The sequence below is a fragment of the Lithobates pipiens genome, unplaced genomic scaffold (assembly GCF_037356315.1).
Source record: "Lithobates pipiens isolate NorthernLeopardFrog02 unplaced genomic scaffold, aLitPip1_a1.2 Scaffold_18, whole genome shotgun sequence".
NCBI lineage: Eukaryota > Metazoa > Chordata > Amphibia > Anura > Ranidae > Lithobates > Lithobates pipiens.
In genome coordinates, this window is record NW_027507758.1 from 184483930 (window position 1) to 184501063 (window position 17134).

Genomic DNA, 17134 nt, shown 5'->3' on the forward strand with positions numbered 1-17134 from the left:
TGCTGTAGTCGCACAGGTACTCATTGATGGCCCAGCCGCTGCAGCATGGCCAACGTTGAGTTCCACCTGGTGGGCATGTCACAGATAAGGCGATTCCTGGGCAGGTTCAACTCCTTTTGGAGCTCAGCCAGCTGAGTACTGGCATTATATGATCAGCGGAAATGCACACAGACTTTCCTGGCCTGTCTCAGGACATCCTGTAAGCCCGGGTACCTGCCCAAGAACTGCTGCACCACCAAGTTAAGGATGTGAGCCACACAGTGAACATGGGTCAGTTGTCCCTGTCGGAAGGCGGAGAGGAGGCTGGTCCCATTGTCGCAAACCACCATTCCTGGCTTAAGCTGGCGTGGTGTAAACCACCTCTTAGCCTGCCCCTGCAGAGCTGACAAAATATCTGCCCCAGTATGGCTCCTGTCCTCCAAGCACACAAGAGCAAGTACGGCATGGCATCTTTTTGCCTGTGTACTTGTGTAGCCCCTTGAATGCCTACGGAGCACCGCTGGTTCCAAGGACAAAGCAGGAAGAGGCAATGGAGGAAGAAGAGGAGGGATTGGAGGAGAGAGGTGTGTCACAACCAGTAGTAGCATTTTGAAGGCGTGGTGGCGGAACACTACTGCACCTTGTCCTGCATCCTCCCCAGATGCCAGAAGAGTGACCCAATGCACCATGAAAGATAGGTAACGTCCCTGTCCATGCCTGCTGGACCATGAGTTGGCGGTAATATGCACCTTACCGCTGACCGCCCTATCCAGCGAGGCATGGACATTGCCTTCCACATGCCGGTAGAGAGCCGGAATCGCCTTCCGTGAGAAAAAGGGGCGTTTGGGAACCTGCCACTGAGGAATCGCACATTGCACAAACTCACAGAAGGGGGCCGAGTCTACCAACTGAAAAAGCAGCAGTTGAAGTGCTAGCAATTTAGCCAAGCTAGCTTTCAACCGTTGGGCATGTGGATGGCTGGGAGTGAACTTCTTTTGACAGTCCAGCAGCTGGGGCAGGGAAATTTGCCTTGTACAACTGGACGTCGGTGTACTGCTAGCAAAGTACTTGGCTGTGACACACCTAATTCTACACCTTCATTCCTCTCAGTGCAGGTTTCAGAGAGGACTGAAGGTATAGTGGGGTTGGAGATCCCAGCTGATGAGGAGCAAGGAGAGGTCAGCTTTGTTCTTTGGTGTGGGCCTTTAAGGTACGTTTACCAACGAGCTGTATGTCAGGTCAACATATGTCTGGTCAAGCATGTGGTGCCCAAGCAGCTGATGTTTTGGCCACACGAAATACGCTTGAGACATATGTTGCAAATAGCAGCGGTGCGATCTGATGCACTCGTCTCAAAAAAGGCCCACACCAAAGAACTTTTGCAATAACGTGAAGAGGCAGCGCCCTGCATAGGCAGAGCTCTGCGGTGTGATTCAGCCAGTGTGCTGCCCCCAGAAGGCATCCTGCCTCGTTGGAGATGTGCCTCCTCCTCTCTCCTACCAGGCACCCACGTGGAGTCAGTGAACTCATCATCCCTTCCCTCTTCATCACTGGAGCAAACCTGGCAGTATGTTGCAGCTGGTGGAACATGACTGCCAGATTGCTGTCCTTCTTTAGCATCCCCTCTCTCTGGGCTCACGCTACTGCCTTCCTCTAGCTGGGTATCATCATCAGAGCCTGCAAAACGCTGGGTATCCTCCTGGAGCATTGGGGGTAGCTTCAGGTATATACGGTGAAGGAGGCCCAATACACCCACTGTAACTTCTGCAGCTGCCTGTGGTATAGGAACAGAACAACACGAGCAATTGGGGGTAGCTTCAGGTGTATACTGTGCAGATGGTACAATACACTGACTGTAACTGCTGCAGATGCCTGTGGTATAGAAACAGAACAACACGAGCAATTGGGGGTAGCTTCAGGTGTATACTGTGCAGGTGGCACAATACACCGACTGTAAATGCTGCAGATGCCTGTGGTATAGAAACAGAACAACACCAGCAACTGGAGGTAGCTTCAGGTGTATACTGTGCAGGTGGCACAATACACGACTGTAACTGCTGTAGATGGCTGTGGTATAGAAACAGAACAACACCAGCAATTGGGGGTAGCTTCAGGTGTATACGGTGCAGGAGGCCCAATACACCAATTGTAACTGCTGCAGCTGCCTGTGGTATAGGAACAAAACAACACCAGCAATTGGGGGTAACTTCGGGTGTATACTGTGCAGGGGGCACAATACACCGCTCTAACTACTGCAGCTTCCATTGGTATAGGAACAGAACAACACCAGCAATTGGGGGTAGCTAAAGGTGTATACTGTGCAAGTGGCACAATACACTGACTGTAACTACTGCAGATGCCTTTGGTATAGAAACAGAACAACACCAGCAATTGGGGGTAACTTCAGGTGTATACTGTGCAGGAGGCACAATACGCCAACTGTAACTGCTGCAGCTGCCTGTGGTATAGGAACAGAACAACACTAGCAATTGGGGGTAACTTCAGGTGTATACTGTGCAGGAGGCACAATACACCAACTGTAACTGCTGCAGCTGCCTGTGGTATAGGAACAGAACAACACCAGCAATTTGGGGTAGCTTCAGGTGTATACTGTGCAGGTGGCACAATACACGACTGTAACTGCTGTAGATGGCTGTGGTATAGAAACAGAACAACACCAGCAATTGGGGGTAGCTTCAGGTGTATACGGTGCAGGAGGCCCAATACACCAATTGTAACTGCTGCAGCTGCCTGTGGTATAGGAACAAAACAACACCAGCAATTGGGGGTAACTTCGGGTGTATACTGTGCAGGGGGCACAATACACCGCTCTAACTGCTGCAGCTTCCATTGGTATAGAAACAGAACAACACCAGCAATTGGGGGTAACTTCAGGTGTATACTGTGCAGGAGGCACAATACGCCAACTGTAACTGCTGCAGCTGCCTGTGGTATAGGAACAGAACAACACCAGCAATTGGGGGTAACTTCAGGTGTATACTGTGCAGGAGGCACAATACACCAACTGTAACTGCTGCAGCTGCCTGTGGTATAGGAACAGAACAACACCAGCAATTTGGGGTAGCTTCAGGTGCATACTGTGCAGGTGGCACAGTACACCGACTGTAACTGCTGGAGATGCCTGTGGTATAGAAACAGAACAACACCAGCAATTGGGGGTAGCTTCAGGTGTATACAGTGCAGGAGGCCCAATACACCCTGTATCCTGCCTGTGGCCAATTATGGCTCCCCTCGCTGCCGGCGCTGGGATTGGCCAAGCATGCGGGTTACAGTGCATGCTTGGCCAATCATCAGCCAGTAATGCACTGCCATGGCGCAGTGCATTGTGGGCCATGAGCGCCACACGAATATGGCACGAATGGCCCACAAGGCTCTGGCTTCGCCAAATGGGTAAACAGCCGGTGTTTGAGCCGAACATGCGTTCAACTCGAATACACAGCTCATCCCTATTCATTCATATTTTTTTGTATTTTTTTTTTCTGTCAATAGAATAAACAGCTTGCTTCAATATTAAACCCCTTAGGAGGGAATTCTATATTTACACTGACATTCCGATACATGTTGGGTCTTTTGTGCCAACACACGTCCTTGATCTCATTGAAGATCGTCTGTGTGTTCCAGAATGTAGCTGCTGTTTTTCGTTTATATAAAATAATTGCTTTTAGTTGTATATAATTGTGCATTTATCCTTTATTTATATGCAATAAATGTTGTACTTTTACATACTATGCTACTTATTTAAAAATCTGGAGCTCATCAAGGACCCAATTGTTCAACATTTAGATATCTAATAAATTAGTAGCATTTCTGGTGGATCATGAGATGATCTCCACCTTCCCACTTGGACGATCATATACTCTTGGGCACCTCGCATATAGGTAAAATACAACAATTATAATCATCGCAAAGTTTTGGGTGTTGCTGTGGACCTACTGTACAACGGGCTCTATAGATTATTACATTACATATCTGAACAATCTTGTAATATAGATTCGCTGGCCCTTGGGCCCACAGTCTTAAACACTTTCTTGGATTTACTCTGGAATTCTAATATCTGGACATCTCCATTTACATGCTGGAGTATCCCTTTCCTCTCTACTATTAAGGTTAACAACCTGGCTTTTTTCACCCCGCACTCAGTCATTTCACCTCATTTTTGTCTGACCATCACAAGCACAGTTGCATACACATTCAATATTCAATCCCCCCCCCCCCCCCCCCCATTGTTATCACTCCATTAATCTTTTCCATGTTTTTACCTTCATCACTTTGTTGTTGTCCTCACTTTTCTTATAAATACACTGCTCTCACCTCCACTCCCATTATACCTTCACATGTCCCCCTCTTGCATATTCTCTCACTCACCCACGCACCACAGCTATTCACATTTCACTCGGTTCACATCACTCATTATGGTTTGGTTGACATGTTTTCTTTTTTGTTTTTTGTCTTAACTTACCTTCCCTTTTCTTTCCTTTTCCTTTTTGTTTTCACTTGTTCCACATTCACTCCCTTATTCTTTTCCAATTCCACCATTTTCTTTTCACCTTCACGCACCTCCAGTTTCCTACATACTTTCACTCCCATCACTTCATCACCAATTAGTTTTTTTTTCCTGCATGCCACTCACACCACACTCCCACACTTACTCATTTCCACTATTTACATTTTTTTACATATTCTCTCACACTACCCCTCTATAATCCCTAATTTATATCAAAAATCCTTTGAAACCACATGTTTGTGCAAAATACAATGCACCTTACAATACTGTCCCTTAATGATCCATCACAGGTACCTGTCTCTTGTCTCCATGTGTTGCCTCTGAGTGGGGGATTTCTCCAACAGTGTGACCCCTTGTAAGCCGCACACGGGCGGTTTAGGCCCTCCCTCTGGAGTGCCAGCCAGCCGGGGTCTTTTTTGTGGGATCAAGCAAAAGGTTTTTAGAGGACCTCTGGTTAGGAGACTTTCTACAATACATTGTGATTGGTAACTATGCACTAAGATGTTTGCTAATATGATTAGGTTTTTAGCTATGAATTGCAATCCCCAATTGTAAATTCTTTCACAGTAAACCAGTATATTACACTTTGGTTGTTTTCTTTTCTATTTTTTTCATTGCACAAGAGCTGGGACCAGGAAGGAACACCACCTTATAAGTAAGGGCTGTTGTACATGTGTGTTTGTGTCTGTGTAAGTGTGTGTGTCTGTGTACATAAGTGTGTATGTGTACATGTGTGTGTCTGTGTACATGTGCGTGCATATGTGTGTACGCGTGTGTGTCTGTGTACATGTGTGTGTATATGTATGTGTGCGTGCATGTCTGTGTGTTATATATACACATATGTGAGGCAGCTGAGACTATACATGTGTGAGGGGGCTGCAAGCATACAGGTGTGCGGGGGCTGTGAGTGTACAGGTGTGAGGGGGCTGAGAGTGTATAGTTGTGGGGGGGCTGCAAGTGTAAAAGTGTAGGGGGGACTGGGAGCATACAGGTGTGATGGGGGCTGAGAGCATACAGGTGTGAGGGGGATGGGAGCGTACCAGTGTGAGGGGGGATAAGAGTGTACAGGTGTGAGGGGAGCTGAGTGTGTACATGTTTGAGGGGGTTGAGAATGTACAGGTTTGAGGGGAGCTGATGCTGAGAGCATATAGGTGTGGGGGGGGGGCTGAAGCGTACAGGTGTGAGGGGGGCTGAAAGCATACAGGTGTGGGGGGGGCTGAAAGTGTACAGGTGTGAGGGGGCTAAGAGCGTACAGGTGTGGGGGGGTTGAGAGCATACAGGTGTGAGGGCGGCTAGGAGCGTACAGGTGTGAGGGGGGCTGAGAGCATACAGGTGTGAGGGGGCTGATTCTGACAGCGTACAAATATGAGGGGGGCTGCGAGTGTACAGGTGTAAGGGGGCTGAGTGCTTATAGGTATGAGGAGGGACATAGAGCTTACAGGTGTGAGGAGGGGCTGAGAACATACAGGCATGGGGGGGGGGGGGGGGGCTGCGAGCGTACAGCTGCTGGATTGGGATCTCTCTTTTGGGCAACACATAATTTCCTACTGTTAAACCTTGAAAGCACTGATGACTTATAATGCACTGTGCATTTTCATATATGACATTGTATGAGTGTTAAAATAAAAATGTGTGCACTGAAGGACTGATAGCCAGTGGGCGGATTCGGTGGGACGACCAGTGAGAAGGGCCTGGGGAATGGTGGTTGTCAGCCCCGGGGGGACCCAGGCCTAAAGCTGTCTAAGGGGCCCCACAATTTCTGATAGCTGCCCTGGTAGGGAACAAATAAAAGCATTGCCCTAGTGCAGGTCCAAGAGGGCTAGTAGCTGGCAATTTAACTATATTGCATATTCCTGAAAGTGAGGAAAGTATATTTATATGCATTAAACTTACTTACTTCCAAAAAATCCAGAGATATTCTGGTGATACTTTTTGCAACCAGCTTGTTCTTACTCCCAGCATGCTACTTTGGAGAATGCATATTTTCAGTGACATTTTTACGAACCCTATTTCATCAGATTCTTCCTGCCTGCAGTGGACTGACAACATCATTTCAGTCTAAGAAAAGCCACTTGAATCCACCGCAAGGATTGCTGTTTAATGAAAAAAGGTATGATGTTAATTAGATGTTAAAGTTAACATAAGGTTCAGTTTTTTTTGTTTTTTTCCCTTTTTTCCACTTAATGTGAACATTCATATTATAAAGTAAAACTTGTGCATCTTTGCCCCCCCCACCCAGTCTTAAATACCTACAGAGCTAATCACAATATGTAGCTTCCCCCTTAGTTCCTGCTGTCATAGTCTGTTTGTGCCTTGACTGCATCTGCTAATTTAAGAGTTAACAGAGTGGTTTTCAAGTCTGTTTTAACATGCCTACAAACAGTAGTGACTAGTAGACATGCACATTCATTATCGTCCGAATGCATTTTCGTCCAAATGTTGAGGATTTTCGTGTTCATTTTAACAAAACGATAACAAATGCGCAGAATCTGAAATCCAAAAGATCCAAAATAAAAAAAATGCTTTATTTTGTATACATTATATTTTCATATCGTCAACATCGACAACAGTTCGATATAGATAGATAGAAGATTCAACATGACTGTGACAATGGCGATCTGTGGTTGAATGTGCCTAACCTAACTCTATTAGTCCAAGATTATTCCACATAGAGAGAAAAGATTTGACATTATAGAGACAATAGTAAAGGGCTGGGCTCAACCTTCCTTCTCTGAGCTGGCCGCTTGGCTGTCAGCTAATTGCCAGATCCCATCTCTCTCCACAGTTATTCAGATGTTGTTGATCCTGCTCGTCAGTCCTGCCTACTTAAGCTGTCCAGTCCAGAGGAGCTCTGCCTTCACCTTGTTCACATCATAAGAAACTATCTCCTGCATGCCTGTTTAAAGACTGGCTTTGCTGACATACTTTCAGGCTACAGATCCTGCTTGCTGTTCCACTAATTTGATCCCTGACTCCTGGCTTGGCTGACAATCCATTCCGGTTACTGAATTTTGGCTATGTTATGACTACATTTATTCTTTTTACTTTTATTATTAAACAAGTGTGATTTAACTGTACTTCTCTCTCGGTCTGATTTTATGGTTTCTGGCAAGAACCCTCAACGCAGTTTAAAGTTAAACTGCTTCTCTTCTAATTTTAGTGAATGGCCACGTGTCTTTTTAAATTCCCTTTCACTGAAAAGTTTTATGCCTATTGTGGGGTCACCAGTATGGCATTTGTGCATTGAAATCATGTCCCCTCTCAATCATCTTTTCTCCAGAGAGGTTCAGTGCTTGTTACCTTTCCTCATAACTAAGATTCTCCAGTCCCTTTATTGGCTTTGTTGCCCTTCAATGGACTGTCTCCAGTTCCAGCACATCCTTCCCGAGGACTGGTGCCCAGAACTGGACAGCATACTCCAGGTGTGGCTGTAGAGTGGGAGAATTATCTTTTTATCCCTGGAGTTAATCCCCTTTCATATTTTTGCCACTCAAATGCATTAATTTCCATTTTTCTACATGAAACCTCATTTGCCATGTAGTTGCCCACCACATTAATTTGTTTAGATTCAAATCCTGCGGAGAAATTATTGCTCTGCTTAGCTTTGTATCACCCGCAAATACTGAGATTGAGCTGTTTATTCCATCCTCCAGATTATTTATGAATAAATTAAATCAGATTGGTCCCAGGACAGAACTCTGAGGGACCCCAATTTTCACACCGGACCATTCAGAGTACTCCTCATTTATCACTGCCCTCTGAACTCATCCCTGTAGCCAGTTTTGAATACATTTACTCATCCTATTGTCCATGCCGACAGATCTTAGTTTGCATAGTAAACGTTCATACGGAACAGTCAAGCGCGTTGGGACCCTTCGGGGTAAGACCGCGCTATATCAAGATACCTCTAAACTCAACTCAACTCTCAACTGTATCAAATGCCTTTACAAAATCCAGATACTCCACATCTATGGACTTCCTTTATCTAGATGGCAGCTCACCTCCTCATAGAAGGTTAATAGATTGGTTTGGCAAGAACGATTCTTCATGAATCCATGCTGATTACTGCTAATGATACCATTGTCATTACTAAAATCTTGTATATAGTCCCTTATCATCCGCTCCAAGAGCTTGCATACTATTGATGTTAGACTAATTGGTCTATAATTCCCAGGAGTGTATCTTGACCATTTTTTTAAATATTGGTGCTACATTGGCTTTTCTCCAATCAGCTGGCACCATTCCAGTCAGTATACTGATCTTAAAAATTAGGAACAATGGTCTGGCAATTAATTGACTGAGTTCCTTAAGGATCCTCAGGTGCAAGCTGTCTGGTCCCAGTGACTTACTAATGTGATGTTTTTCAAGTCTATTTCTAATCCTATCCTCTGGTAGCCATGAGGGTGCTTCCTGTGACGTTTCATGAGGCTAAACATTGCATTTTTGGTTACTGAAGCCCCCCGTTTCCCACGTGAAGACTGAGTAGAAGAATACATCTCTCCATCCTTAGTAACCAGATTCCCTTCATCATTCTTTATGAGGCCGATATGATCTGACCTCCCTTTCTTACTATTCATATACTTAAAGATTTTCTTGGGATTTTTTTTTTTACTCTCCTCTGCTATGTGCCTTTCATGTTCTATCTTAGCCGCCCTAATTGCACCCCTACATTTCTCGTTCCAATCTTTGTAAAGTTGGAATGCTGATCATGATCTCTCAGCATTTTTTTGAAGGCCTTCTTCTTCGATTTTATTTTTTTATTTTTTTTTACAATAAATTTTTATTGAACAAATGCCGAATCACATTTACAAAGTCAAAATACAAATGCGTGAATAGCCTGTACAATGTGGAAATCAAACAATAATGTCACTATCAGGCTACAGCACAGAGGCCGTATAGTTGTTAGAATGAATAGTTCAAACTGAAAACTGCTAAATATTAAACAAGGAACCTTAAAAGGGCCATATTAAGCCCGCTTATGAATAGAAGGAACATTGTACCATTTTATCAGGGGATTGGGAAGGGTGTAGGAAGGGGTAAGTTAGTATAGGTATGATATAAAAAGATGAGTAGAAGAGAAACAGAAGATTGTGAAAGTATAGTAGGGAATACAGAAAGAGTTCACTGCGCCTACGGTGTCAAACGACATGTCCTCGCCGGGCCAGCCAGACTCGAAATCCTGCAGCTTTATCCATCTCTTTATCCAGGTGGAAAGGGGGCTTAGCCAGTGGTCAAACTATCAAAGGTTTCCGAGTATTTCAACTGAACCCAGGGGGACCACGTTTCATGGAATTTGTCAGCTGAATCTTTTGCGGTAGCAAGCATTTCTTCCATGGCAAAGATGTGGTTAACTGACTGTACCCATTCCTGGATTGTAGGTGTTGTAGAAAGTTTCCAGTATCTAGGAATCTGGGATTTAGCTGCTATCAGCAGATATTTTGTCAAGGATCTATTATATCTACCTAATGGAAGGTCAGATATGTGCAAGAGACAACAAGCCGGTGTGAGTTTCATTTTGGTGTCCGTGATATGCAGTATTAACCTACTTATCTGGCTCCAATAGCCAGCTATTTGGGGACAACTCCACCAGATATGCAGCATGTCTCCCTTAGTTTCCCCGCACCACCAACACAGATAGGTAGATGCCGGGTACCATTGCTTCACCTTAACTGGTTTGGCATACCACAGAGAGAGCAATTTGTATGAATTTTCTTGTAGCCTAGTACTGACCGTACATTTGTGGGCTAGAATGCATGCGTTGTGCCATTGTGCATCAGTAAAAGAAGTTTGGAGAGCCATCTCCCAGTTTTCCCTGAACCTGGACAAGTCAGTGCAATCAAGCTGCTGGAGACATGCATACATAAATGAGGTCGTTTTCTCGACGGGTGCCCCCAGAAGACAAACTGACTCCAAAGGCGAGGGTTCTCTCAGAACGTCCTGCCTTCTTTTGGGCGCCAGTAGATAGTGGCAGGCCTGCCTATAGCTCCAAAAAGACATGCTCCCTGGAGGTAAAACACCCAGCAAGTCATCAAAAGGGAGAATGCGTACATGTCGTGTCAAGTGCGTAGCCAAAAGTGGATTGTTTGTGTCTAGTGCGAATCTGTTTGCGACCATGCCTGGTGGAAAATACGGGTTATGCAGGAGAGGTGTGAGAGGACCGAGGGAGGATGCGAACTTGTGACCGGTAGCTAACTCATGAAAAACCCTTAACGTTGCTCTAATGAGAGGGTGTTGTGTCAACTCCGCTGGACACTTGTCCCATGGTATCCAAGGGGAGAATCGTAAAGGGGTCCTAGACATACTCTCTTTCACCGATACCCAATCCTTATGAGCTGCATGACAGTTCCAATCAATGATTCTGGCAAGATGAGTTGCATAATAATAAAGTTTGAAATTTGGAAATCCCAGCCCACCCGCCGTCTTTGGTTTCATCAGCAAATGTAGGCTGATGTGTGGACGTTTGTGGGCCCACAGAAATTTCCACAAGGAGGTTTGTAGCTGTTTAAAAAAGGTGGCCGAAAATTTCGATGGGTAAAGTATGGAAGAGATAGAGTAAGCATGGTAGCGTGATCATCTTAATTATAGCTGCCCTTCCGAACCATGAGAAAAAACCAAGAGACCATTTACGCAAATCTAGGTCTATCTGTCTTAACATGGGCCTGAAATTTTGTGTAAATACAAGGTTTAGCTGGGAGGTGAGCCTGATGCCCAAGTATTTTAAAGAACCCGAAACCCATTTAAAAGTATTGTTCCTTTGGGCCCACGTCATTACCTCCGTTGAGAGTGTCAATTTCATCACCTCAGATTTATTGTAGATAATCTTAAGGTGGGAGACAAAAGCCATATATGGAAAAAGCCTGTAATAAATTTGGAATTGAAGTATGTGGATGTGTCAAAAAAAATAAATAATAATAAATCATCCGCATATGCGGTGATTTTATAGGTTTTCTGTCTGACGGGGAATCATTTAATTGAGGATGTATTATTGACAGTGCGGATGAATTGCTCTAGGGTGAGGATAAATAATAGCGGGGATAGCGGACACCCCTGTCTAGTCCCGTTTTTAATTACCACAGGATCGGACAGGGTTCCATTAATTTTTAATCTTGCCGTTGGGTTCTGATATAGGGAGGAAATCCAGGAGAGCATGCGAGGTCGCAGGCCAATGTACCTACAGGTGGCAAGTAGATAATCCCTGGCGACTCTGTCGAAGGCTTTTTCCGCGTCCGTGGACAGGAGAAAGCCCTCGAGTTTAGCTTCCTGACACCGATGAATCAGGTTTAAAGCCTTCGTCACATTGTCCCTGGATTCCCTCCCCGGTATGAAACCCGCTTGGTCGGGACCAATTAATTGAGGCACAAAGAAACGAAGACGGTTTGCGATTATTTTGGACAAAATTTTTAGGTCTAAATTTAACAAAGAGATCGGGCGGTAGCTAGAGCAATCAGTGGGGTCCTTTCCTGGTTTTGGGATTACTGTTATATGCACGCTTAAAAAAGACATTGGGGGTTGATGTGATTCCCTGAGGAAGTTGAATATTTTCAGCAGTGGTTTTTCTAATAAATCAGAGAAAACTTTATAGTAATGTGCAGTGAGCCCGTCTGGTCCAGGGCTCTTCCCCGGTTTAAGGCTCTTGATTGTGGCTAACAGCTCTTCTGAGGTGACCGGGCCCTCCAGTGAGTCCGCATCCTTGGGAGAGAGAGTGGGCATGCCACTTTGTTGCAGATAGTCATGTATGATTTGGCTTCTGTCTCCCCTCAGCGTACCTGGTTTGTGTTGAGGCGGAATGTCATAGAGTTTAGTATAATACTGGCGGAAGCTTTCTGCAATTTTATCTGTGCGGTTAGTCAAAGTGCCATCCGCAGATTTAACTGCTAAGATATTGTTTGTTAGAGAGGCCTCTTTTAGCGCCCTGGCCAAGAATTTTCCTCCCTTGTCGCCATGCTCATAATATATTTTCTTTTTAAGAAACAGGGTGCGTTTACTCTTGGTCTCCAAGACATTGCGCAGCTCCAATCTAGCCTGATGCAATTCCTGGGCCTTCAGAGCATCCAAGGACTGTTTGTGCTTCAAGCTGTGCAATTTTAGAGGCCAGAGTTTTGATCTGCGATTCTGCTGCTCTCTTACGGGACGATCCCGCTCTAATGAACTCCACCCTCATCACACATTTGTGCGCTTCCCAGATGGTCAGGGGTGAAAGGTCTTCTGTCTCATTGTCTAGGAAGTAGTTGCGTAAAGTGTCTGTTAGCGTAGGGAGAAGTTCAGTGTCAGTAAGGAGGGGTTCAACCTCCACATACAGGACTTGGGACTCAGGTCAGTGTGGGCCATCGAGAGTGAAACAGGTGCATGATCCGAAATGGTCTGAAGGCATATATGAGATCCCTGTAACTCTAACAGGTCCCTCTGTGTGATGAAGGTATAGTCAATACGAGCATATTTGTCATGAGGCGCCGAGTAGCATGTAAAATCCCTGCCCGACAGGTGTAACGTTCACCAAGTGTCTATCAACGTCAGGGAATGCAATAGATGTTTAATCTGTTTCAGCATACGATATGTCAGGCTGGATTTGCCTGTGGACGTGTCCTGTGCTGGGTTAAGCGGTACATTAAAATCTCCCCCCAGTATGACACACCCCGAGGCAAAGCTTTTTAGCTCCTCAGTCACTTGTCTACAAAAAGCAACATGACCGCTGTTGGGGAAATATTCATTAGCCAGCGGGGTATTGCCCCACGTTCCTTTCAAAAATAAATACCTGCCTTCTGGATCTGACAACTGCTGGGTGACCTCAAAGTCTGCCTTCTTATGGAGGAGGATCGAAACCCCCTTCGTTTTAGCCAAGGGGTTCGTTGAATGAAACACCCATGGAAAATTTTTGTTTGACAGTTTGGGAATTTGGTTGCTTCAGAAATGTGTCTCCTGCAAATATACAAACATGGGCCTTACCCTGTTCAGTTCTCTGAGTATGGAGGTACGTTTTTCTGGTAGATTTAAGCCACGAACATTATGGGAGATCAGAGTCGGGCTACGGCCCATTAAGGAATACGCCATGTCCGGTTCGTCAAATCACTCTGCAGGAAGCTCGCTCTGTTGAAAAAAATCACACAGAGAAAAAAGAAAAGAAATACAAAGCAAGGGAAATGTCAGAAAAGAGACAAGAAGGAGGGTGGGGGTAAGGGTAAGAAGGGTTATGAGGGTTTCCCTGATTATAGGGTGTATCAATAAGTATCGGTTTCTGCCTGCAGTCCACTATGCTGCAAGCTGTTAGGAGAGCAATATGTAGTGCTCGTGAAACCACCACCAGCACAGCTCCGCCCTTTTGTGGGGACAGTGGGAGGAACTCCGCTGAAGGGAAAGGTATACAAAATGATATGATGAATAAGATTATGAGAAATCAAAAAAAAAAAAAAGAAAACCAAAATATCATAAACAAGAGTTACCTTAAAGCGGGAGTTCCGCCGTTTTTTTTTTTTTTTTAAAAGCCAGCAGCTACAAATACTGCAGCTGCTGACTTTTAAAATAAGGACACTTACCCGCCCAGCGCGCCCGCGATGTCGGCACCCGAAGCCGATCTCTCGATCGTCTCTCTCGGGTGCTGTCGTCGCCATCTTGTGTATGGGAATCAGGAAGTGGAGCCTTGCAGCTCCTACTGCGCATGTGCGAGTCGCACTGCGCAATAAGGATGGTCCCTGCTGTCTCTGGGATCCGTGTGTTTCCCAGCAGACAGTGGGGGACCTGCAGAAAGGGGCGTAGATTCTGCAGAAAGGGCGTAGATTCTGCGGATATCTATGCCGGAAGTGGGTGCAGATACCTGTACTGTACAGGTACCTGCACTCCCTCCCCCCTGAAAGGTGCCAATTGTGGCGCCGGAGGGGGGGAGGGTTCCAATGAGCGGAAGCTCCACTTTAGGGTGGAGCTCCGCTTTAAGGGAGACCCACAGACCTAAATGAATTTAAAATTAAAGCATAAGTATATTTCCTGGCCAGGGATTATCAACAGGACCATTACTAAACAGTCTTAAACAGTCCTCTGCCGAGGATCCTCAGTGAACAGCGTAAGGTGCGAACCAAGCCAAGAGATGTGACCTGCCAGAACTGGGGGATGGAGGAGAGAGAAAAAAAAAGAGGGGGGGAGGAGGGGGGGGAGAAGGGAGGCAGTACACATCCCCGAGGGGCAACACCAATTTCTGGAATAGTGTAGTCAGCAGTTCCAGGGGGTACCGATCCCGGGAAACCCCAGAGTCAAATGTAGGAACAAAGCTGTAAATTCCTCACTGCGAAATGGGGAAAGTGCGCTCCAATCAAGGTGGAATCTTTTCTTCCCTCAGGCGTTGTCACGATTCCTGGACTGCCGTGTGAGAAGCGGTAGGTGGCCTCCTGTAACCATGTTTCCCAAAACTGCTTTTCTTCTGCGGGGGTTTAGCTGGCGAGGAGTGGGGGAAAAGTCTGGGCTGTCGTCTGATGGAAGGCTTTTGAACTCCGCATACCAGTCAGGCAAGTCCAGACAAGGAATGCTCAGGCTCGCCCAGAAATCAGGGAGTTCTTCCAGTAACCTCAGCGTCAGTTGCTTCCCGTGTAGAGTTGCCTGCAAAGCGAAGGGGAAATGCCACTTGTAAACAACTTCTCTCTCCCGCAACACTTCCAGCAGAGGGCACAGAGCCCTTCTATTTTGCAGAGTAATAGGAGACAAGTCCTGGTAAAGCATGAGCTAATTGTCATTGAACATAATTTGCTCGTTCTTCCTTGCTTGACTTAGAATCTCTTATTTTAGAGGGAAACTCTGAAGGCAGCAAATTATGTCCCTGGGTGGTGCTGCATCTGAAGGTTTTCGCTCCTAGGGCTCTGTGTGCTCTAACAAAGTCAATAGGGGTGTCAGCCGGATTTTCTAGCAGGTTGTTAAATATGGAGCGCAGGGCAGAAGGCAATTGGTCAGGGCCCACCGTCTCAGGGACTCCTCTCACCCTGATGTTGCACCATCTGCCCCTGTTTTCAAGGTCCTCTAAGTGTCTGTTGATATTGATCAGGTGAGCAGTATGAGAGGCTGCCGTGGCTTCCAGTCTATGTACTGCCTTGTCTCTCCTATGCTCAGCTCTTTCCAGGGTGAACATCTTTTCAGCTAAAGACAAGAGGTCAGCCTTCAGGTCAGTAATTGCTGTAAATAGGGTGTTCTTTATATCTGAGGCGATAGAAGTCATGTCCCCCAGCGTAAGGGGGTGGTCAGGATTCCCTACCCCGCTTCTTTGATTTTATATGCATTTTTACGTTGGAGTTAAGCCACCCAGGACTTTTATTAGTTCTTTTAAACTGGCTAATACCCTTATTTAATATGCTCTTAAAGCATACCCATTTTTCTTTGTTCCTAAGATTTTATCCCATTTAGTACCTTCTAGCAAGGATCGTAGTTTAGAGAAGTTGGCTCTTTTGAAATTCAGTATCTTTGTATTCCCCTTATGTTTCCTATTTGTGTGATTTATACTGAAACTAATAGACCTGCGGTCGTTGTTTCCTAAATTGCCCCGTATTTTCACATCCCAGATCAGGTCTGTGTTGTTGGTAATCAGTAGACATGTGCATACTGAAATATTTTGTTTTGGAATTTCTGTTTCATCCGAAAAAAAAATGTATTTGATTACTCTCGAAATTCGTTTTTATTTATTTTGTTTTGTTAAAAAATGAATTTGTACAAAAATCCAATAATTAAGGTTGAATCGTAAATTGAAGGCTGATGGTGTCTGTTGAATGTTCTAAGAAGATTTGACAAAGCAGCTAAACGGTACAACGACGCGATCGTACCTTTCCGATCGAATGCTCTGCCCACAAGCCCTTGGGCTTTCTCACTGGAGTGAATGGAGCAGCTGTTTTAGGGCATTTTGCAGGAGCTATTTTTAACGATATAGCACCTGCAAAACGCTCCAGTGTGAAAGGGGTCTTAGTGATACTTTTCAACCATATACAACTAACGTACTTAATAAAGTGCTCTATGCCAAATAATAATTCACCAGTACTCCCTATCACTAAATCTCAAAGCTAGTATTGTTTACACTTTGGGGGGAGCAGCTTATATACTATTCAAAAAAAACTTTTTCCCATAATTAGATTTAAAAGTACCAAATTCGCTTAAATCCATAGATCAAGGTCTATACAATATATTAGTATCTATATCTATACAGAAAACTAATAAGTTGAATAATCTTTTTTTTTTTTCAGAAAAGATTTGTTTACCTCAGACAGTAAAAACTGTCATTTCATAAATACGATGGCATGACTGAAACATGATTATTGCTTAAAATAATAAATATTTAATGAATTCCAAAGTAGCTAAATTACGTGATGATCTAAAAGTGCATTGTGCATTAAATTTTTCATCTTAATCAATGGTAATTAATTTGTCAACTAAATAAATAGACATTGCAAAGTACAAATACACTTAAAACCCTTATAATTTTTAACAGCCAATTTCTCTGGCAAAATAATTAGTCTACCTAACATAACTCTGAAGAGATGTGTACAGGCAAAAATGCAGTTATTTATGAAAGTAAGGTAGAAGATCCTGGGTGCTCTGGATTTTACTACAAAAATCATTCCATATGCCATTGCAGGCACATGTTTATCATTTGTTAGGCTGTCCATACAT